General features: G+C 35.2%; 18 non-coding genes across 18 annotated transcripts; all 18 read left to right on the top strand.

Annotated features, from left to right (window-relative positions):
* The first annotated feature begins 928 nt into the window (after positions 1–928).
* Trnaa-ugc (transfer RNA alanine (anticodon UGC)) lies at positions 929–1000 on the top strand. Its single transcript has one exon. It is a non-coding gene; the product is annotated as a tRNA-Ala (tRNA).
* A 764-nt stretch (positions 1001–1764) lies between these two features.
* Positions 1765–1836, top strand: Trnaa-ugc (transfer RNA alanine (anticodon UGC)). Its single transcript has one exon. It is a non-coding gene; the product is annotated as a tRNA-Ala (tRNA).
* A 764-nt stretch (positions 1837–2600) lies between these two features.
* On the top strand, positions 2601–2672 carry Trnaa-ugc (transfer RNA alanine (anticodon UGC)). The gene has a single exon. It is a non-coding gene; the product is annotated as a tRNA-Ala (tRNA).
* Positions 2673–3032: 360 nt separating this feature from the next.
* Trnaa-cgc (transfer RNA alanine (anticodon CGC)) lies at positions 3033–3104 on the top strand. Its single transcript has one exon. It is a non-coding gene; the product is annotated as a tRNA-Ala (tRNA).
* Positions 3105–3436: 332 nt separating this feature from the next.
* Trnaa-ugc (transfer RNA alanine (anticodon UGC)) lies at positions 3437–3508 on the top strand. The gene has a single exon. It is a non-coding gene; the product is annotated as a tRNA-Ala (tRNA).
* A 764-nt stretch (positions 3509–4272) lies between these two features.
* Trnaa-ugc (transfer RNA alanine (anticodon UGC)) lies at positions 4273–4344 on the top strand. Its single transcript has one exon. It is a non-coding gene; the product is annotated as a tRNA-Ala (tRNA).
* A 764-nt stretch (positions 4345–5108) lies between these two features.
* Trnaa-ugc (transfer RNA alanine (anticodon UGC)) lies at positions 5109–5180 on the top strand. Its single transcript has one exon. It is a non-coding gene; the product is annotated as a tRNA-Ala (tRNA).
* Positions 5181–5943: 763 nt separating this feature from the next.
* Positions 5944–6015, top strand: Trnaa-ugc (transfer RNA alanine (anticodon UGC)). Its single transcript has one exon. It is a non-coding gene; the product is annotated as a tRNA-Ala (tRNA).
* A 764-nt stretch (positions 6016–6779) lies between these two features.
* Trnaa-ugc (transfer RNA alanine (anticodon UGC)) lies at positions 6780–6851 on the top strand. Its single transcript has one exon. It is a non-coding gene; the product is annotated as a tRNA-Ala (tRNA).
* Positions 6852–7211: 360 nt separating this feature from the next.
* Positions 7212–7283, top strand: Trnaa-cgc (transfer RNA alanine (anticodon CGC)). The gene has a single exon. It is a non-coding gene; the product is annotated as a tRNA-Ala (tRNA).
* A 332-nt stretch (positions 7284–7615) lies between these two features.
* On the top strand, positions 7616–7687 carry Trnaa-ugc (transfer RNA alanine (anticodon UGC)). The gene has a single exon. It is a non-coding gene; the product is annotated as a tRNA-Ala (tRNA).
* Positions 7688–8452: 765 nt separating this feature from the next.
* Positions 8453–8524, top strand: Trnaa-ugc (transfer RNA alanine (anticodon UGC)). Its single transcript has one exon. It is a non-coding gene; the product is annotated as a tRNA-Ala (tRNA).
* A 360-nt stretch (positions 8525–8884) lies between these two features.
* On the top strand, positions 8885–8956 carry Trnaa-cgc (transfer RNA alanine (anticodon CGC)). The gene has a single exon. It is a non-coding gene; the product is annotated as a tRNA-Ala (tRNA).
* Positions 8957–9288: 332 nt separating this feature from the next.
* On the top strand, positions 9289–9360 carry Trnaa-ugc (transfer RNA alanine (anticodon UGC)). The gene has a single exon. It is a non-coding gene; the product is annotated as a tRNA-Ala (tRNA).
* Positions 9361–9720: 360 nt separating this feature from the next.
* Trnaa-cgc (transfer RNA alanine (anticodon CGC)) lies at positions 9721–9792 on the top strand. The gene has a single exon. It is a non-coding gene; the product is annotated as a tRNA-Ala (tRNA).
* A 332-nt stretch (positions 9793–10124) lies between these two features.
* On the top strand, positions 10125–10196 carry Trnaa-ugc (transfer RNA alanine (anticodon UGC)). Its single transcript has one exon. It is a non-coding gene; the product is annotated as a tRNA-Ala (tRNA).
* Positions 10197–10962: 766 nt separating this feature from the next.
* Positions 10963–11034, top strand: Trnaa-ugc (transfer RNA alanine (anticodon UGC)). Its single transcript has one exon. It is a non-coding gene; the product is annotated as a tRNA-Ala (tRNA).
* A 764-nt stretch (positions 11035–11798) lies between these two features.
* On the top strand, positions 11799–11870 carry Trnaa-ugc (transfer RNA alanine (anticodon UGC)). The gene has a single exon. It is a non-coding gene; the product is annotated as a tRNA-Ala (tRNA).
* Positions 11871–21577: the final 9707 nt, after the last annotated feature.

The following is a 21577-nucleotide window of genomic DNA, read 5'->3' as shown; positions in this document are numbered from 1 at the left end:
TGAAAGAGACTACATCCATGTTGATCACTTATAGAACAATATTTTGCATTATTTGTACATAAAAAATTTGCCCATGAATGCAGAACTCATATAAAATTTAAGTGCCATTTATATCTGAAAATGGACTAATGCGACAACAGAAACAAGAATGATTAAATTTGATAATATAATTGACCAAAAACATCAGTAAGATCGAGTCTATAAATGGGGTTGTAACTCAGAGGTAGGAGAGTGTTTGTCAGTATGTGAAAAGCCCGAGTTCAATCCTATATAATTCTAATTACCGAATTCCATCATCAAGTGAAAAAGTAACTCATCGAATTATAGGTAGCATTACATGTAAAAGCAATTTACAACGATGTTGATAGTACAAACAATTTGGACGATTGAAATTTTACCAAGTATGCACACATTTTAATTAAGACAAATCAAAAATTTCTTTTGAATCAATTTGTGGTAGAGTGTTTGCTTTGCATGTTCAAAATGTCCAATCACTTCATATAATTGACCAAAAAACATCTGGGTTACAGTAAGATCGAGTCTATATAAATGGGGTTGTAACTCAGAGGTAGAGTGTTTGCTTCGCATGTGAGAAGCCCGGAGTTCAATCCTCCGCTACTCCAACCCAAAGAAGGATTTTTAATACATTCGAATTACCGAATTCCATCATCATGAAAAAGTAACTCATCGAATTATAGGTAGCATTACATGTAAAAGCAACTGCAATAAAACCAACGATGTTGATAGTCTACAAACAATTTGGAACTATAATTAAAGATTGCACTACTGGTTCATTTCAATTAAGACAAATGTAATATCTAACTAAGAAAATTTCTTTTGAATCAATTTACAAGCAGTAACAAGGACGATTGAAATTTTACCTGAAATTTGCAAAAAACGTAATTTGTGTAAATTGATATGAAAATGTGGGGTTGTAACTCAGTGGTAGAGTGTTCGCTTTGCATGCGAAAAGCCCGGAGTTCAATCCTCCGCAGCTCCAATTCACTTCTTTCTATATCTAGTTATTTCCATTGGTGTTGTGAAACAGAACAAGTTTTTCCAGTCCCGTTTTTCCAAGCATAGAAAATCATTTCCTAGTAAATATTGAAATTAGCAAATCATTCCAATAATGTCAATAACGTTTGAAAGAGACTACATCCATGTTGATCACTTATAGAACAATATTTTGCATTATTTGTACATAAAAAATTTGCCCATGAATGCAGAACTTATATAAAATTTAAGTGCCATTTATATCTGAAAATGGACTAATGCGACAACAGAAACAAGAATGATTAAATTTGATAATATAATTGACCAAAAAACATCTGGGTTACAGTAAGATCGAGTCTATATAAATGGGGTTGTAACTCAGAGGTAGAGTGTTTGCTTCGCATGTGAGAAGCCCGGAGTTCAATCCTCCGCTACTCCAACCCAAAGAAGGATTTTTAATACATTCGAATTACCGAATTCCATCATCATGAAAAAGTAACTCATCGAATTATAGGTAGCATTACATGTAAAAGCAACTGCAATAAAACCAACGATGTTGATAGTCTACAAACAATTTGGAACTATAATTAAAGATTGCACTACTGGTTCATTTCAAAGAATACCAAGTATGCACACATTTTAATTAAGACAAATGTAATATCTAACTAAGAAAATTTCTTTTGAATCAATTTACAAGCAGTAACAAGGACGATTGAAATTTTACCTGAAATTTGCAAAAAACGTAATTTGTGTAAATTGATATGAAAATGTGGGGTTGTAACTCAGTGATAGAGTGCTCGCTTTGCATGCGAGAAGCCCGGAGTTCAATCCTCCGCAGCTCCAATTCACTTCTTTCTATATCTAGTTATTTCCATTGGTGTTGTGAAACAGAACAAGTTTTTCCAGTCCCGTTTTTCCAAGCATAGAAAATCATTTCCTAGTAAATATTGAAATTAGCAAATCATTCCAATAATGTCAATAACGTTTGAAAGAGACTACATCCATGTTGATCACTTATAGAACAATATTTTGCATTATTTGTACATAAAAAATTTGCCCATGAATGCAGAACTTATATAAAATTTAAGTGCCATTTATATCTGAAAATGGACTAATGCGACAACAGAAACAAGAATGATTAAATTTGATAATATAATTGACCAAAAAACATCTGGGTTACAGTAAGATCGAGTCTATATAAATGGGGTTGTAACTCAGAGGTAGAGTGTTTGCTTCGCATGTGAGAAGCCCGGAGTTCAATCCTCCGCTACTCCAACCCAAAGAAGGATTTTTAATACATTCGAATTACCGAATTCCATCATCATGAAAAAGTAACTCATCGAATTATAGGTAGCATTACATGTAAAAGCAACTGCAATAAAACCAACGATGTTGATAGTCTACAAACAATTTGGAACTATAATTAAAGATTGCACTACTGGTTCATTTCAAAGAATACCAAGTATGCACACATTTTAATTAAGACAAATGTAATATCTAACTAAGAAAATTTCTTTTGAATCAATTTACAAGCAGTAACAAGGACGATTGAAATTTTACCTGAAATTTGCAAAAAACGTAATTTGTGTAAATTGATATGAAAATGTGGGGTGGTAACTCAGTGGTAGAATGCTCGCTTTGCATGCGAGAAGTCCAGAGTTCAATCCTCTGCCACTCCAATTCACTTCTTTCTATATCTAGTTATTTCCATTGGTGTTGTGAAACAGAACAAGTTTTTCCAGTCCCGTTTTTCCAAGCATAGAAAATCATTTCCTAGTAAATATTGAAATTAGCAAATCATTCCAATAATGTCAATAACGTTTGAAAGAGACTACATCCATGTTGATCACTTATAGAACAATATTTTGCATTATTTGTACATAAAAAATTTGCCCATGAATGCAGAACTTATATAAAATTTAAGTGCCATTTATATCTGAAAATGGACTAATGCGACAACAGAAACAAGAATGATTAAATTTGATAATATAATTGACCAAAAAACATCTGGGTTACAGTAAGATCGAGTCTATATAAATGGGGTTGTAACTCAGAGGTAGAGTGCTCGCTTCGCATGTGAGAAGCCCGGAGTTCAATCCTCCGCTACTCCAACCCAAAGAAGGATTTTTAATACATTCGAATTACCGAATTCCATCATCATGAAAAAGTAACTCATCGAATTATAGGTAGCATTACATGTAAAAGCAACTGCAATAAAACCAACGATGTTGATAGTCTACAAACAATTTGGAACTATAATTAAAGATTGCACTACTGGTTCATTTCAAAGAATACCAAGTATGCACACATTTTAATTAAGACAAATGTAATATCTAACTAAGAAAATTTCTTTTGAATCAATTTACAAGCAGTAACAAGGACGATTGAAATTTTACCTGAAATTTGCAAAAAACGTAATTTGTGTAAATTGATATGAAAATGTGGGGTTGTAACTCAGTGGTAGAGTGTTCGCTTTGCATGCGAAAAGCCCGGAGTTCAATCCTCCGCAGCTCCAATTCACTTCTTTCTATATCTAGTTATTTCCATTGGTGTTGTGAAACAGAACAAGTTTTTCCAGTCCCGTTTTTCCAAGCATAGAAAATCATTTCCTAGTAAATATTGAAATTAGCAAATCATTCCAATAATGTCAATAACGTTTGAAAGAGACTACATCCATGTTGATCACTTATAGAACAATATTTTGCATTATTTGTACATAAAAAATTTGCCCATGAATGCAGAACTTATATAAAATTTAAGTGCCATTTATATCTGAAAATGGACTAATGCGACAACAGAAACAAGAATGATTAAATTTGATAATATAATTGACCAAAAAACATCTGGGTTACAGTAAGATCGAGTCTATATAAATGGGGTTGTAACTCAGAGGTAGAGTGTTTGCTTCGCATGTGAGAAGCCCGGAGTTCAATCCTCCGCTACTCCAACCCAAAGAAGGATTTTTAATACATTCGAATTACCGAATTCCATCATCATGAAAAAGTAACTCATCGAATTATAGGTAGCATTACATGTAAAAGCAACTGCAATAAAACCAACGATGTTGATAGTCTACAAACAATTTGGAACTATAATTAAAGATTGCACTACTGGTTCATTTCAAAGAATACCAAGTATGCACACATTTTAATTAAGACAAATGTAATATCTAACTAAGAAAATTTCTTTTGAATCAATTTACAAGCAGTAACAAGGACGATTGAAATTTTACCTGAAATTTGCAAAAAACGTAATTTGTGTAAATTGATATGAAAATGTGGGGTTGTAACTCAGTGGTAGAGTGTTCGCTTTGCATGCGAGAAGCCCGGAGTTCAATCCTCCGCAGCTCCAATTCACTTCTTTCTATATCTAGTTATTTCCATTGGTGTTGTGAAACAGAACAAGTTTTTCCAGTCCCGTTTTTCCAAGCATAGAAAATCATTTCCTAGTAAATATTGAAATTAGCAAATCATTCCAATAATGTCAATAACGTTTGAAAGAGACTACATCCATGTTGATCACTTATAGAACAATATTTTGCATTATTTGTACATAAAAAATTTGCCCATGAATGCAGAACTTATATAAAATTTAAGTGCCATTTATATCTGAAAATGGACTAATGCGACAACAGAAACAAGAATGATTAAATTTGATAATATAATTGACCAAAAAACATCTGGGTTACAGTAAGATCGAGTCTATATAAATGGGGTTGTAACTCAGAGGTAGAGTGTTTGCTTCGCATGTGAGAAGCCCGGAGTTCAATCCTCCGCAACTCCAACCCAAAGAAGGATTTTTAATACATTCGAATTACCGAATTCCATCATCATGAAAAAGTAACTCATCGAATTATAGGTAGCATTACATGTAAAAGCAACTGCAATAAAACCAACGATGTTGATAGTCTACAAACAATTTGGAACTATAATTAAAGATTGCACTACTGGTTCATTTCAAAGAATACCAAGTATGCACACATTTTAATTAAGACAAATGTAATATCTAACTAAGAAAATTTCTTTTGAATCAATTTACAAGCAGTAACAAGGACGATTGAAATTTTACCTGAAATTTGCAAAAAACGTAATTTGTGTAAATTGATATGAAAATGTGGGGTTGTAACTCAGTGGTAGAGTGCTCGCTTTGCATGCGAAAAGCCCGGAGTTCAATCCTCCGCAGCTCCAATTCACTTCTTTCTATATCTAGTTATTTCCATTGGTGTTGTGAAACAGAACAAGTTTTTCCAGTCCCGTTTTTCCAAGCATAGAAAACCATTTCTAGTAAATATTGAAATTAGCAAATCATTCCAATAATGTCAATAACGTTTGAAAGAGACTACATCCATGTTGATCACTTATAGAACAATATTTTGCATTATTTGTACATAAAAAATTTGCCCATGAATGCAGAACTTATATAAAATTTAAGTGCCATTTATATCTGAAAATGGACTAATGCGACAACAGAAACAAGAATGATTAAATTTGATAATATAATTGACCAAAAAACATCTGGGTTACAGTAAGATCGAGTCTATATAAATGGGGTTGTAACTCAGAGGTAGAGTGTTTGCTTCGCATGTGAGAAGCCCGGAGTTCAATCCTCCGCTACTCCAACCCAAAGAAGGATTTTTAATACATTCGAATTACCGAATTCCATCATCATGAAAAAGTAACTCATCGAATTATAGGTAGCATTACATGTAAAAGCAACTGCAATAAAACCAACGATGTTGATAGTCTACAAACAATTTGGAACTATAATTAAAGATTGCACTACTGGTTCATTTCAAAGAATACCAAGTATGCACACATTTTAATTAAGACAAATGTAATATCTAACTAAGAAAATTTCTTTTGAATCAATTTACAAGCAGTAACAAGGACGATTGAAATTTTACCTGAAATTTGCAAAAAACGTAATTTGTGTAAATTGATATGAAAATGTGGGGTTGTAACTCAGTGGTAGAGTGCTCGCTTTGCATGCGAAAAGCCCGGAGTTCAATCCTCCGCAGCTCCAATTCACTTCTTTCTATATCTAGTTATTTCCATTGGTGTTGTGAAACAGAACAAGTTTTTCCAGTCCCGTTTTTCCAAGCATAGAAAACCATTTCCTAGTAAATATTGAAATTAGCAAATCATTCCAATAATGTCAATAACGTTTGAAAGAGACTACATCCATGTTGATCACTTATAGAACAATATTTTGCATTATTTGTACATAAAAAATTTGCCCATGAATGCAGAACTTATATAAAATTTAAGTGCCATTTATATCTGAAAATGGACTAATGCGACAACAGAAACAAGAATGATTAAATTTGATAATATAATTGACCAAAAAACATCTGGGTTACAGTAAGATCGAGTCTATATAAATGGGGTTGTAACTCAGAGGTAGAGTGTTTGCTTCGCATGTGAGAAGCCCGGAGTTCAATCCTCCGCTACTCCAACCCAAAGAAGGATTTTTAATACATTCGAATTACCGAATTCCATCATCATGAAAAAGTAACTCATCGAATTATAGGTAGCATTACATGTAAAAGCAACTGCAATAAAACCAACGATGTTGATAGTCTACAAACAATTTGGAACTATAATTAAAGATTGCACTACTGGTTCATTTCAAAGAATACCAAGTATGCACACATTTTAATTAAGACAAATGTAATATCTAACTAAGAAAATTTCTTTTGAATCAATTTACAAGCAGTAACAAGGACGATTGAAATTTTACCTGAAATTTGCAAAAAACGTAATTTGTGTAAATTGATATCAAAATGTGGGGTTGTAACTCAGTGGTAGAGTGCTCGCTTTGCATGCGAAAAGCCCGGAGTTCAATCCTCCGCAGCTCCAATTCACTTCTTTCTATATCTAGTTATTTCCATTGGTGTTGTGAAACAGAACAAGTTTTTCCAGTCCCGTTTTTCCAAGCATAGAAAACCATTTCCTAGTAAATATTGAAATTAGCAAATCATTCCAATAATGTCAATAACGTTTGAAAGAGACTACATCCATGTTGATCACTTATAGAACAATATTTTGCATTATTTGTACATAAAAAATTTGCCCATGAATGCAGAACTTATATAAAATTTAAGTGCCATTTATATCTGAAAATGGACTAATGCGACAACAGAAACAAGAATGATTAAATTTGATAATATAATTGACCAAAAAACATCTGGGTTACAGTAAGATCGAGTCTATATAAATGGGGTTGTAACTCAGAGGTAGAGTGTTTGCTTCGCATGTGAAAAGCCCGGAGTTCAATCCTCCGCAACTCCAACCCAAAGAAGGATTTTTAATACATTCGAATTACCGAATTCCATCATCATGAAAAAGTAACTCATCGAATTATAGGTAGCATTACATGTAAAAGCAACTGCAATAAAACCAACGATGTTGATAGTCTACAAACAATTTGGAACTATAATTAAAGATTGCACTACTGGTTCATTTCAAAGAATACCAAGTATGCACACATTTTAATTAAGACAAATGTAATATCTAACTAAGAAAATTTCTTTTGAATCAATTTACAAGCAGTAACAAGGACGATTGAAATTTTACCTGAAATTTGCAAAAAACGTAATTTGTGTAAATTGATATGAAAATGTGGGGTTGTAACTCAGTGGTAGAGTGTTCGCTTTGCATGCGAGAAGCCCGGAGTTCAATCCTCCGCAGCTCCAATTCACTTCTTTCTATATCTAGTTATTTCCATTGGTGTTGTGAAACAGAATAAGTTTTTCCAGTCCCGTTTTTCCAAGCATAGAAAACCATTTCCTAGTAAATATTGAAATTAGCAAATCATTCCAATAATGTCAATAACGTTTGAAAGAGACTACATCCATGTTGATCACTTATAGAACAATATTTTGCATTATTTGTACATAAAAAATTTGCCCATGAATGCAGAACTTATATAAAATTTAAGTGCCATTTATATCTGAAAATGGACTAATGCGACAACAGAAACAAGAATGATTAAATTTGATAATATAATTGACCAAAAAAACATCTGGGTTACAGTAAGATCGAGTCTATATAAATGGGGTTGTTACTCAGAGGTAGAGTGTTTGCTTCGCATGTGAGAAGCCCGGAGTTCAATCCTCCGCAACTCCAACCCAAAGAAGGATTTTTAATACATTCGAATTACCGAATTCCATCATCATGAAAAAGTAACTCATCGAATTATAGGTAGCATTACATGTAAAAGCAACTGCAATAAAACCAACGATGTTGATAGTCTACAAACAATTTGGAACTATAATTAAAGATTGCACTACTGGTTCATTTCAAAGAATACCAAGTATGCACACATTTTAATTAAGACAAATGTAATATCTAACTAAGAAAATTTCTTTTGAATCAATTTACAAGCAGTAACAAGGACGATTGAAATTTTACCTGAAATTTGCAAAAAACGTAATTTGTGTAAATTGATATGAAAATGTGGGGTTGTAACTCAGTGGTAGAGTGTTCGCTTTGCATGCGAAAAGCCCGGAGTTCAATCCTCCGCAGCTCCAATTCACTTCTTTCTATATCTAGTTATTTCCATTGGTGTTGTGAAACAGAACAAGTTTTTCCAGTCCCGTTTTTCCAAGCATAGAAAACCATTTCCTAGTAAATATTGAAATTAGCAAATCATTCCAATAATGTCAATAACGTTTGAAAGAGACTACATCCATGTTGATCACTTATAGAACAATATTTTGCATTATTTGTACATAAAAAATTTGCCCATGAATGCAGAACTTATATAAAATTTAAGTGGCATTTATATCTGAAAATGGACTAATGCGACAACAGAAACAAGAATGATTAAATTTGATAATATAATTGACCAAAAAACATCTGGGTTTCAGTAAGATCGAGTCTATATAAATGGGGTAGTAACTCAGAGGTAGAGTGTTCGCTTCGCATGTGAGAAGCCCGGAGTTCAATCCTCCGCTACTCCAACCCAAAGAAGGATTTTTAATACATTCGAATTACCGAATTCCATCATCATGAAAAAGTAACTCATCGAATTATAGGTAGCATTACATGTAAAAGCAACTGCAATAAAACCAACGATGTTGATAGTCTACAAACAATTTGGAACTATAATTAAAGATTGCACTACTGGTTCATTTCAAAGAATACCAAGTATGCACACATTTTAATTAAGACAAATGTAATATCTAACTAAGAAAATTTCTTTTGAATCAATTTACAAGCAGTAACAAGGACGATTGAAATTTTACCTGAAATTTGCAAAAAACGTAATTTGTGTAAATTGATATGAAAATGTGGGGTTGTAACTCAGTGATAGAGTGCTCGCTTTGCATGCGAGAAGCCCGGAGTTCAATCCTCCGCAGCTCCAATTCACTTCTTTCTATATCTAGTTATTTCCATTGGTGTTGTGAAACAGAACAAGTTTTTCCAGTCCCGTTTTTCCAAGCATAGAAAACCATTTCCTAGTAAATATTGAAATTAGCAAATCATTCCAATAATGTCAATAACGTTTGAAAGAGACTACATCCATGTTGATCACTTATAGAACAATATTTTGCATTATTTGTACATAAAAAATTTGCCCATGAATGCAGAACTTATATAAAATTTAAGTGCCATTTATATCTGAAAATGGACTAATGCGACAACAGAAACAAGAATGATTAAATTTGATAATATAATTGACCAAAAAACATCTGGGTTACAGTAAGATCGAGTCTATATAAATGGGGTTGTAACTCAGAGGTAGAGTGTTTGCTTCGCATGTGAAAAGCCCGGAGTTCAATCCTCCGCAACTCCAACCCAAAGAAGGATTTTTAATACATTCGAATTACCGAATTCCATCATCATGAAAAAGTAACTCATCGAATTATAGGTAGCATTACATGTAAAAGCAACTGCAATAAAACCAACGATGTTGATAGTCTACAAACAATTTGGAACTATAATTAAAGATTGCACTACTGGTTCATTTCAAAGAATACCAAGTATGCACACATTTTAATTAAGACAAATGTAATATCTAACTAAGAAAATTTCTTTTGAATCAATTTACAAGCAGTAACAAGGACGATTGAAATTTTACCTGAAATTTGCAAAAAACGTAATTTGTGTAAATTGATATGAAAATGTGGGGTTGTAACTCAGTGGTAGAGTGTTCGCTTTGCATGCGAAAAGCCCGGAGTTCAATCCTCCGCAGCTCCAATTCACTTCTTTCTATATCTAGTTATTTCCATTGGTGTTGTGAAACAGAACAAGATTTTCCAGTCCCGTTTTTCCAAGCATAGAAAACCATTTCCTAGTAAATATTGAAATTAGCAAATCATTCCAATAATGTCAATAACGTTTGAAAGAGACTACATCCATGTTGATCACTTATAGAACAATATTTTGCATTATTTGTACATAAAAAATTTGCCCATGAATGCAGAACTTATATAAAATTTAAGTGCCATTTATATCTGAAAATGGACTAATGCGACAACAGAAACAAGAATGATTAAATTTGATAATATAATTGACCAAAAAACATCTGGGTTACAGTAAGATCGAGTCTATATAAATGGGGTTGTAACTCAGAGGTAGAGAGTGTTTGCTTCGCATGTGAAAAGCCCGGAGTTCAATCCTCCGCAACTCCAACCCAAAGAAGGATTTTTAATACATTCGAATTACCGAATTCCATCATCATGAAAAAGTAACTCATCGAATTATAGGTAGCATTACATGTAAAAGCAACTGCAATAAAACCAACGATGTTGATAGTCTACAAACAATTTGGAACTATAATTAAAGATTGCACTACTGGTTCATTTCAAAGAATACCAAGTATGCACACATTTTAATTAAGACAAATGTAATATCTAACTAAGAAAATTTCTTTTGAATCAATTTACAAGCAGTAACAAGGACGATTGAAATTTTACCTGAAATTTGCAAAAAACGTAATTTGTGTAAATTGATATGAAAATGTGGGGTTGTAACTCAGTGGTAGAGCGTTCGCTTTGCATGTGAAAGGCCCGGAGTTCAATCCTCCGCAGCTCCAATTCACTTCTTTCTATATCTAGTTATTTCCATTGGTGTTGTGAAACAGAAAAAGTTTTTCCAGTCCCGTTTTTCCAAGCATAGAAAACCATTTCCTAGTAAATATTGAAATTAGCAAATCATTCCAATAATGTCAATAACGTTTGAAAGAGACTACATCCATGTTGATCACTTATAGAACAATATTTTGCATTATTTGTACATAAAAAATTTGCCCATGAATGCAGAACTTATATAAAATTTGTGCCATTTATATCTGAAAATGGACTAATGCGACAACAGAAACAAGAATGATTAAATTTGATAATATAATTGACCAAAAAACATCTGGGTTTCAGTAAGATCGAGTCTATATAAATGGGGTTGTAACTCAGAGGTAGAGAGTGTTTGCTTCGCATGTGAGAAGCCCGGAGTTCAATCCTCCGCTACTCCAACCCAAAGAAGGATTTTTAATACATTCGAATTACCGAATTCCATCATCATGAAAAAGTAACTCATCGAATTATAGGTAGCATTACATGTAAAAGCAACTGCAATAAAACCAACGATGTTGATAGTCTACAAACAATTTGGAACTATAATTAAAGATTGCACTACTGGTTCATTTCAAAGAATACCAAGTATGCACACATTTTAATTAAGACAAATGTAATATCTAACTAAGAAAATTTCTTTTGAATCAATTTACAAGCAGTAACAAGGACGATTGAAATTTTACCTGAAATTTGCAAAAAACGTAATTTGTGTAAATTGATATGAAAATGTGGGGTTGTAACTCAGTGGTAGAGTGTTCGCTTTGCATGCGAGAAGCCCGGAGTTCAATCCTCCGCAGCTCCAATTCACTTCTTTCTATATCTAGTTATTTCCATTGGTGTTGTGAAACAGAAAAAGTTTTTCCCGTCCCGTTTTTCCAAGCATAGAAAACCATTTCCTAGTAAATATTGAAATTAGCAAATCTACTATCTTTATAAAAGCCAAAGGTCTATTTGTGGGAGGAGTTTGTTTGTGTATCTGTCTGTGTGTTTGTCCGAAAAACCTAACGGCGTGCGCACGCCGTCATTGGTTCGCGAGCAGTCACGTGTCGTTTTTCTACCTGCTAAAAGGTTCGACTACCTGAAAAAAGGTTTAAACTGCCTTTGGCAAGGCTTAACTTTTTCCTTTCATTTTACCATCCGTTTTTTCATTAGTCGTTGTGACATCACGTGCTTTTTTCTACCTGGAAAGAGGTTCGACTACCTGAAAAAAGGTTCGACTACCTGAAAAAAGATTTAAACTGCCTTTGGCAAGGCTTAACATTTTCTTTTCCTTTTGGTATCCCTTTTGCCATTGGTGGTGTTGACATCACGTGCTTTTTTCTACCTGGAAAAAGGTTCGACTACCTGAAAAAGGGTTCGACTACCTGAGAAAAGGTTCGACTACCTGGGAAAAGGTTCGACCTGCCGCGGGGTAAGCTTAACCTTTTATTTCGTTTCCACTTTTCCCTTTAATTAGTCATTCCCAACCTTCGCATTCCGCATTTTAGCAATTCGTTTCCACTATCATTGACACATTGGCGTCAGACGAAAAACAGCCACCGTGATTTAAACAACAAACAACACAAAACTTTCTGCTGTGATATCTTAATTGGGGTAAGCGATTTAATAGAACACATTTATAAAAATCTGCATATCTGATTTGCAACCTAATTTTTACTTTATGATGAACAGGTTTTAATTTATTGGACAGTAGTAGTGTGTTTTAGTGTGAGCTGGTTAATATCAGCTCGCTCAAAAATAAAGCCATTTGATGTATTGCAGTGAAGAAATGTATTCCTTTCCTGCACATTTTAATAGGTAACATGATACATTCAAATATTTATGACTCATTTGCAGAAGTAAGTAGTTCATCACCCTCAAGTTATTTTGTTCAACTTTTCCAACAACGTCCAAGTGAAAGTGCTCTGCCTCCCTATTTTAATTCTATTTTAAAATGTATCGATGCTTCAGTTGACAAATTGGCTGCCTTTTACATTTAGAGAAAGATAGTGGCTACAGCTGAAGATCACAGATTTTTCTCTTACATCTGAGCAACTGAAAGCAATGTCACACAACACTCGATAACTAATGTTTAACATAAAGCTTAGCAAGACGTGTATGATTCTAACCTTTCAATATTTATTTGTCAACAGGTACTTCAGGAAACCTGCAGGTATTAGCATACAACAACAACAACCATCCATAACCACCAGTGTTGAACTTTGTTAACATTCCAAGTGAACAGGCTCTGCACTTCCATTTCAGTATTGTTTCTGTTTACTAAAAGGCAGTGTGGCTTCTTCATAATCACACGAATTTATCAAATTTGAAGCATTCCTTGAGCCGCATTAGTTTTATTTTATTTAGGTTCGACTACCTTCGAAAAGGTTCCGAATACCTGAGAAAAGTTCGACCTGCCGCCGGCTTGGCTTACCCTTTTGCCTTTTCCCGTTTTCCCTTTAATTAGTCATTCCAAACCACCGCATTTTTCTATCCGTTTCCACCATCGTTGACACATTGTCGTCAGACGAAATTGAGCCGACATTCAGCCAACTCATTGTACACGAAAACGTCCTGCTGTCATATTTTAACTGGGATAAGCTATTTCTTGTAACACATTTCTTTCAAACATTCTACATTTCTTATTTTTTAACGTGGTTTTCATTTGAACAGGTGATAATTTATTGGACAATAGTATGGTTGAATGTCTCCCAGCTCGCCGAAAAGAAAGCCTCTGGATATATATATTGCTGTGAAAAATTTTATCCTCTTCCTCCACATTTAAATAGGTAACATTTTACATTCAAATCAGCATGACTCACTTGCAGATGGTAGCGTTCAACTATATTCATCACCCCCAAATTAACTGTGTTTGATTTTTTCAACCTCATACAATTGAAAGGGCTCTGCATTTCTACCTCAAAGTTATTTTAAAATGTGTCTTTGACTAATTGGCTTTTGCTTACATTCACAGAAAGACAATGGCTTCATCTGAAGATCACAAATTTCTTCCCGCTTACATCTGGTCAACTAAAAGCAATGTGAACCTCATAGGTGAACAGCACTCGGTAAGTTATATTTTATGTAATAAGCATAGCATGACATGTTTGATTTAAAGCATTCAATTTTTATTTCTCAACAGGTACCTCATCAAACCTGCAGATATTAGCATTCAACAAGAACCACCACCCACAACATGCAGTATTTAGCTTTGTCACCCTGTTCCAGTTGAACTGGCTCTGCACCACCACTTCAGTTCTTATTCAACACGTGTTTATGTTTTGGTAAACAAATTGACCGTTGTTTACGTTTTCAAAAAGACAGTTTGGCTTCAACTGAATTACCCAAATTTTTCAATATTTACAGGAAGTATTCTCTTACTTTCATTCTGCAAATTTCTCAGGCACATTTTATTTGCCACTTTGAAAGTGAACTACTACGCGAGGATGGGCTGCTGATCAATCAAAAGAAATACCAAACGCACAGGTATGAAGCATTCAACAAGTCAAGTTTTATTTAAAGCTTTCAGTGATTATTTGTCAACAAGGGCCCCATTGAAGCGGGCATTCGACAAACTCCACCACTCTAAACCAACGGCGTTTAACTTTTTCAACATCTTCCAGACGAAAGGGCTCTGCATATTCAGCTGTTAATAACTGACTAGGGTGACCAATTTCTGTTAGCACATTTCTTTAGAACGCGTGTTCAACCTGGTATAATAACACTTTTAACCACGTGATAATAGTTTTTCCGTTGTAGTTCAGTAGAGTTTAGTTTGCTCAGACGGAAAGAAAAACTATTATCGAGCGACTGGTTTAGTGCTTTGAACCGGTGAACCAGTCGCATACGACTTAAAGCTCTCGGGATTTATTTGTCAACAGGTAGCTCATTCAAACATTCACGTTTAAAGTACTCAACAAGTAATACTCTCAGAATCCAGCTTTTTTCAACACCTTCCGGGTGAAAGGGCTTAGCATTTTTTGCTTCAGTTCTATTTTAACGTGCATTTATGTTTTTTTGCACTGCTTTGCTGTCTTAATTTACAAACAGACTGTGGCTTTATCGAAAAACCTCACATTTTCCCGTTTACAAGCATTCCATTGAATTGCAATCTGCAAATTTAGCAGACACGCTTCATTTGCAACTCCGAGAGGGAAAAGCTAGGCTAGGATGGACTGCTGGTACACTAAAAGAAATATCATCCTTTTAAGTAGACAGCACTCGATAAGTAACGTTTGAAGTAAATCTTTCAATGTTTATTTGTAATTAGATACCTCATCGATACGGGCAGATGTTGAGGTTCAACAAGTCCTACCACTCTTAACCTATGGTGTGTAACTTTTCCCACACATTTCAGGTGATGGGCTCTTCATTTCCACATCAATTGTATTTTAAAATGTGTTGGTTCTTTTGTTTACCAATTTTGGCTGTTAGTATGCGTTTACATAAAGACATTGTGGCTTCTTTATTTGAAGATCACAAATTTTCTCACGTTTACAGATGAAGCATTCATTGGTTTGTATTCTGCAAATTTTACAGGCCGACTTCATTTGCAACTTTGAAACTGAAGAGCTACTCGAGAATGGACTGCTGATGGACTACAAGAAATACCAAACTCACAGGTGACAAGCATTCAACAAGTCACGGTTTATTCAAAGCTTTCAGTAGTTATTTGTTAACAGGTGCCACACTGAAGCGTGCAGATGTTGGCATACAGCGAGTTCCACCACTCTCAAACAACGGCGTTTAACGTTTTCAACCCATCCAGGTTAAGGGGATATACACTTTTGCTTCAGTTCTTTTTCAACATAACTTGTGGTTTTGGTTTACCGTTTTGGCTGTTGTTTGCGTTTAAAAAAACATACCGTTTCTTAATTTGAAGACCGCAAATTTTCTCATGTTTACAGATGAAGAATTTGTTGACTTGCATGCTGCAATTTTCACAGGCACACTCCATTTGCAATTTTCGAAGATAAGAGCTGCGTTTTCAACCAGGTGACTACAGTTTTCTTTGACGTCGTGCTCGCCCAAAATGATGCCTAAGCTAATTTAAACCACAACTAAACTACAACAAATGTGAAGCTCACACGCGCAAAGCACTCAACCAGTCTCATATGTCATGAAGCTTTCAGTGCTTATTTGTCAACAAGTAGCTCATTGAAATATGCAAATTATACCATTCACCAAGTACTACTTTCAACCAACAACATTTTTTTTAACGTCTGCCGGATGAAAGGGCTCTGCGTTGATCATTTCAGTTCTAATTTAACATGCGTTACTATATTTCTTTCACTCCTTGGCTATTGTTAAAATTAAAAGAAGACGGTGGCTTAATCTGAACGCTGAATGGTGAAACACTGAATGGTGAACTGGTGTAGCATAGAAGAATTATTAAAAACCTCAGAAGAAATGTAACCACGGAGAATCGAACATAGGACTACCCGTGTCACAGGTTAGAGCGCTACCGATATGGTAAGACTTGCTTGTTATTCGTTGCTGATAGTTGTATGAGCAAGTACAACATGAGTGCAACTGGAAAAGTTATTTATGCACTAAAAAGTAAGAAAAATTTAATAAATATTTCTGGTGTGGCCGTTGTAGTATTTTATTAAATGAACTATATTAGATATAACATAATTAATGGTCCCCTGCAATTTAAATTAAAATAGGATAAAAGATAAATGTTTGGTGAACCATTTAAGTTATGAGTTAACACCATCGGCTTTTTACAAAGAGAAATGGATATAAGCCGACGCTCTTACGCAATATGTTGCCTACCGGATTGGAGGTATATCGTTCCTATTGGAACAAAATAAAATAAAATAAAATAAATAGGACTATTTCTAAGGAAAAATAGGACTGATGCCGAGGAGAAATAGGACTGCTGGCATGGAGAAATAGGACTGTCCTAAAAGTTTTAAAAAGTCAGTCCTATTTCTCCCAGTCCAATTTCTCCGGTAGAAATAGGACTGGAAATTTGCAGTCCTATTTCTCCAGTCCTATTTCGTTTTAGTCCTATTTCACCGGCTACCGACAGAAACATTAAATCTTCTGGAACTATTATGCATTCTAGAGAAACGATATCTTAAGTCTGATGTGCATATGAGCAGTCAATGTGTTTAACATGCAGCTGCAAGCTCTTGAATGTCGTATCTTTCAACAAGGTTCACAATCGAGCAAGTAACAACATCCAGTATTCTCATTTAATTTTTGATTATTGCAGTAATGTTTCAGATAACGTTTACGCTCCTCACTAAAATTGGCAATTGACAGTGGATTCCGGAAATTGGTCATATATGAGAAGGAGAATTCATTCAATGAGTACGATTTAAACCCGAAACGTTTGCGATTTCATTAGCGTAATGCTAAATCAACGCTGTTATACAACTGACGAATGAACGTTTGTTTGCCGATTCATTCGTGACCCATCACCAGATAGCAACGGAAAGGTTGTGTAAGGATTGATAACACAAAAATAGCAAAAACTACAACTGGCACTAGCGATAGGCTTAACATTTTACCTACCCCTTTTTCGTCCCTCCTACCATTGATCGAATAGGAATAGCGTGACATTGAAATACCTGGAGTAGGGTTTGACACAGGAAACACATTTCCAACTGCCACCGGCAAGTGCTTAAACATTTTTTCTTTCGAAGTTAAAAGAACTGGAGTAAAACTGCATGCAGAATGAAAACGCAGATAGACGGAAAATCGCGAATCGAGGCCGGAAATTGGGGGGGGGGGGGGGGGGGCTTGCCTACAGGACGAGAGAAAACGAAGTGCAGACACTTAATACTAGACTTCACCTATTACCGTCCTGGGACGGGCCGCCATATACTAGTCTACTTTCTTTATAAAAGCCAAAGGTCTATTTGTGGGAGGAGTTTGTTTGTGTATCTGTCTGTTTGTTTGTCCGAAAAACCTAACGGCGTGCGCACGCCGTCATTGGTTCTCGGGCATTTACGTGACTTTTTGCTACCTGCAAAAAGGTTCGACTACCTGCAAAAAGGTTTAAACTGCCTTTGGCAAGGGTTAACTTTTTCCTTTCATTTCGCCATCCGTTTTTTCATTGGCTGTAGTGATATCACGTGCTTTTTTTCTACCTGGTAAAAGGTTTGACTACATAAAAAAAGGTTCGACTACCTGAAAAAAGGTTTTAACTCCCTTTGACAAGGCTTGACATTTTCTTTTCCTTTCGGTATCCCTTTTGCCATTGGGGATGTGGACATCACGTGATTTTTTCTACCTGGAAAAAGGTTCGACTACCTGAAAAAGGGTTCGACTACCTGAGAAAAGGTTCGACTACCTGTGAAAAGGTTCGACCTGCCGCGGGGTAAGCTTAACCTTTTATTTCGTTTCCACTTTTCCCTTTAATTAGTCATTCCCAAACTTCGCATTCCGCATTTTAGCAATTCGTTTCCACTATCCTTGACACATTGACGTCAGACGAAAAACAGCCACCGTGATTTAAACAATAAACAACAAACAACACAAAACTTGCTGCTGTGATATCTTAATTGGGGTAAGCGATTTAATATAACACATTTATAAAAATCTGCATATCTGATTTGCAACCTAATTTTTACTTTACGATGAACAGGTGATAATTTATTGGACAGTAGAAGTGTGGTTTAGTGTGAGCTGGTTAATCTCAGCTCGCTCAAAAATAAAGCCATTTGATGTATTGCAGTGAAGAAATGTATTCCTTTCCTGCACATTTTAATAGGTAACATGATACATTCAAATATTTATGACTCATTTGCAGAAGTAAGTAGTTCATCACCCTCAAGTTATTCTGTTCAAGTTTTCCAACAACGTCCAAGTGAAAGTGCTCTGCCTCCCTATCTTAATTCTATTTTTAAATGTATCAATGCTTCAGATGACTAATTGGCTGCCTTTTACACTTACAGAAAGATAGTGGCTACAGCTGAAGGTCATAGATTTTTTCGCTTACATCTGAGCAACTGAAAGCAATGTCACCTCATTGGTATATCAAACCTGCAGATATTAGCATTCAACAAGAACCACCACCCACAACATGCAGTATTTAACTTTGTCACCCTGTTCCAGTTGAACTGGCTCTGCACCACCACTTCAGTTCTCATTCAACACGTGTTTATGGTTTGGTAAACAAATTGACCGTTGTTTACGTTTACAAAAAGACAGTTTGGCTTCAACTGAATTACCCAAATTTTTCAATATTTAAAGGAAGTATTCTCTTACTTTCATTCTGCAAATTTCTCAGGCACATTTCATTTGCCACTTTGAAAGTGAACTACTACGCGAGGATGGGCTGCTGATCAATCAAAAGAAATACCAAACGCACAGGTATGAAGCATTCAACAAGTCAAGTTTTATTTAAAGCTTTCATTGGTTATTTGTCAACAAGTGCCCCATTGAAGCGGGCATTTGACAAATTCCACCACTCTAAACCAGCAACGGCGTTCAACTTTTTCAACATCTTCCAGACGAAAGGGCTCTGCATATTCAGCTGTTAATAACTGACTAGGGTGACCAATTTCTGTTAGCACATTTCTTTAGAACGCGTGTTCAACCTGGTATAATAACACTTTTAACCAAGTGATAATAGTTTTTCTTTCCGTCTGAGCTTGCGCAAAACGCTGCCTAAAGCAAACTAAACTCCTACTGAACTACAACGTATGTGAGATTCACCGGTTCAAAGCACTAAACCAGTCGCATACGACTTAAAGCTCTCGGGGTTTATTTGTCAACAGGTAGCTCATTCAAACATTCACGTTTAAGTACTCAACAAGTAATACTCTCAGAATCCAGTTTTTTTCAACACCTTCCAGGTGAAAGGGCTTAGCATTTTTTGCTTCAGTTCTATTTTAACGTGCATTTATGTTTTTTTGCACTGCTTTGCTGTTTTAATTTACAAACAGACAGTGGATTTATCTAAAAACCTCACATTTTCCCGTTTACAAGCATTCCATTAAATTGCAATCTGCAAATTTAGCAGACACGCTTCATATGCAACTCCGAGAGGGAAAAGCTAGGTTAGGATGGACTGCTGGTACACTAAAAGAAATGTCATCCTTTTAAGTAGACAGCACTCGATAAGTAACGTTTGAAGTAAATCTTTCAATGTTTATTTGTAATTAGATACCTCATCGATACGGGCAGAGGTTGAGGTTCAACAAGTCCTACCACTCTTAACCTATTGTGTGTAACTTTTCCCACACATTTCAGGTGTTGGGCTCTTCATTTCCACATCAATTGTATTTTAAAATGTGTTGGTTCTTTTGTTTACCAATTTTGGCTGTTAGTATGCGTTTACATAAAGACATTGTGGCTTCTTTATTTGAAGATCACAAATTTTCTCACGTTTACAGATGAAGCATTCATTGGTTTGTATTCTGCAAATTTCACAGGCCAACTTCATTTGCAACTTTGAAACTGAAAAGCTACTCGAGAATGGACTGCTGATGGACTACAAGAAATACCAAACACACAGGTGTCAAGCATTCAACAAGTCACGGTTTATTCAAAGCTTTCAGTAGTTATTTGTTAACAGGTGCCACACTGAAGCGTGCAGATGTTAGCATACAGCGAGTTCCACCACTCTCAAACAACGGCGTTTAACGTTTTCAACCCATCCAGGTTTAGGGGATATACACTTTTGCTTCAGTTCTTTTTCAACATAACTTGTGGTTTTGGTTTACCGTTTTGGCTGTTGTTTGCGTTTAAAAAAACATACCGTTTCTTAATTTGAAGATCACAAATTTTCTCATGTTTACAGATGAAGAATTCGTTGACTTGCATGCTGCAATTTTCGAAGTTAAGAGCTGCGTTTTCAACCAGGTGACTACAGTTTTCTTTGACGTCGTGCTCGCCCAAAATGATGCCTAAAGCTAAGCTAATTTAAACCACAACTAAAATACAACAAATGAGAAGCTCACACGCGCAAAGCACTCAACCAGTCTCATATGTCATGAAGCTTTCGGTGCTTATTTGTCAACAAGTAGCTCATTGAAATATGCAAATCACACCATCCACCAAGTACTACTTTCAACCAACAGCATTCAGTTTTTTTAACGTCTGCCGGATGAAAGGTCTCTGCGTTGATCATTTCAGTTCTAATTTAACATGCCTTATTATATTTCTTTCACTCCTTGGCTGTTGTTAAAATTAAAAGAAGACGGTGGCTTAATCTGAACGCTGAATGGTGAAACACTGAATGGTGAACTGGTGTAGCATATATTTGAGTTGCATTGTGCAAATTTCAGAAGCATAGTTTCATTCGCAACTTTGAAAGTGAAAAGCTGCGCGAGGATCGACTGCTGATCAACCAAAAGAAATGTCACAGGTTCGAAGCACACAACAAATCACACTTGACTTAAAGCTTGCAATATTTATTATTGAACAGGCTCCTTATTGAATGGTAATTCTTAAAAAAAATTTATAAATTTTTTTTTAACTTAACGAGCTGCATCTTCAGTTCCGCTCCATTTTAACAATGATGTTATAGTTCAATAACAGGCCAATGCCTGTATGTGGGAATTAATGGCC

The sequence above is a fragment of the Daphnia carinata genome, chromosome 7, assembly GCF_022539665.2.
Source record: "Daphnia carinata strain CSIRO-1 chromosome 7, CSIRO_AGI_Dcar_HiC_V3, whole genome shotgun sequence".
Classification (NCBI taxonomy): Eukaryota; Metazoa; Arthropoda; class Branchiopoda; order Diplostraca; family Daphniidae; genus Daphnia; species Daphnia carinata.
Note: the sequence above shows the minus strand (reverse complement) of the source record. Positions and strands in the feature narration are given on the sequence as shown.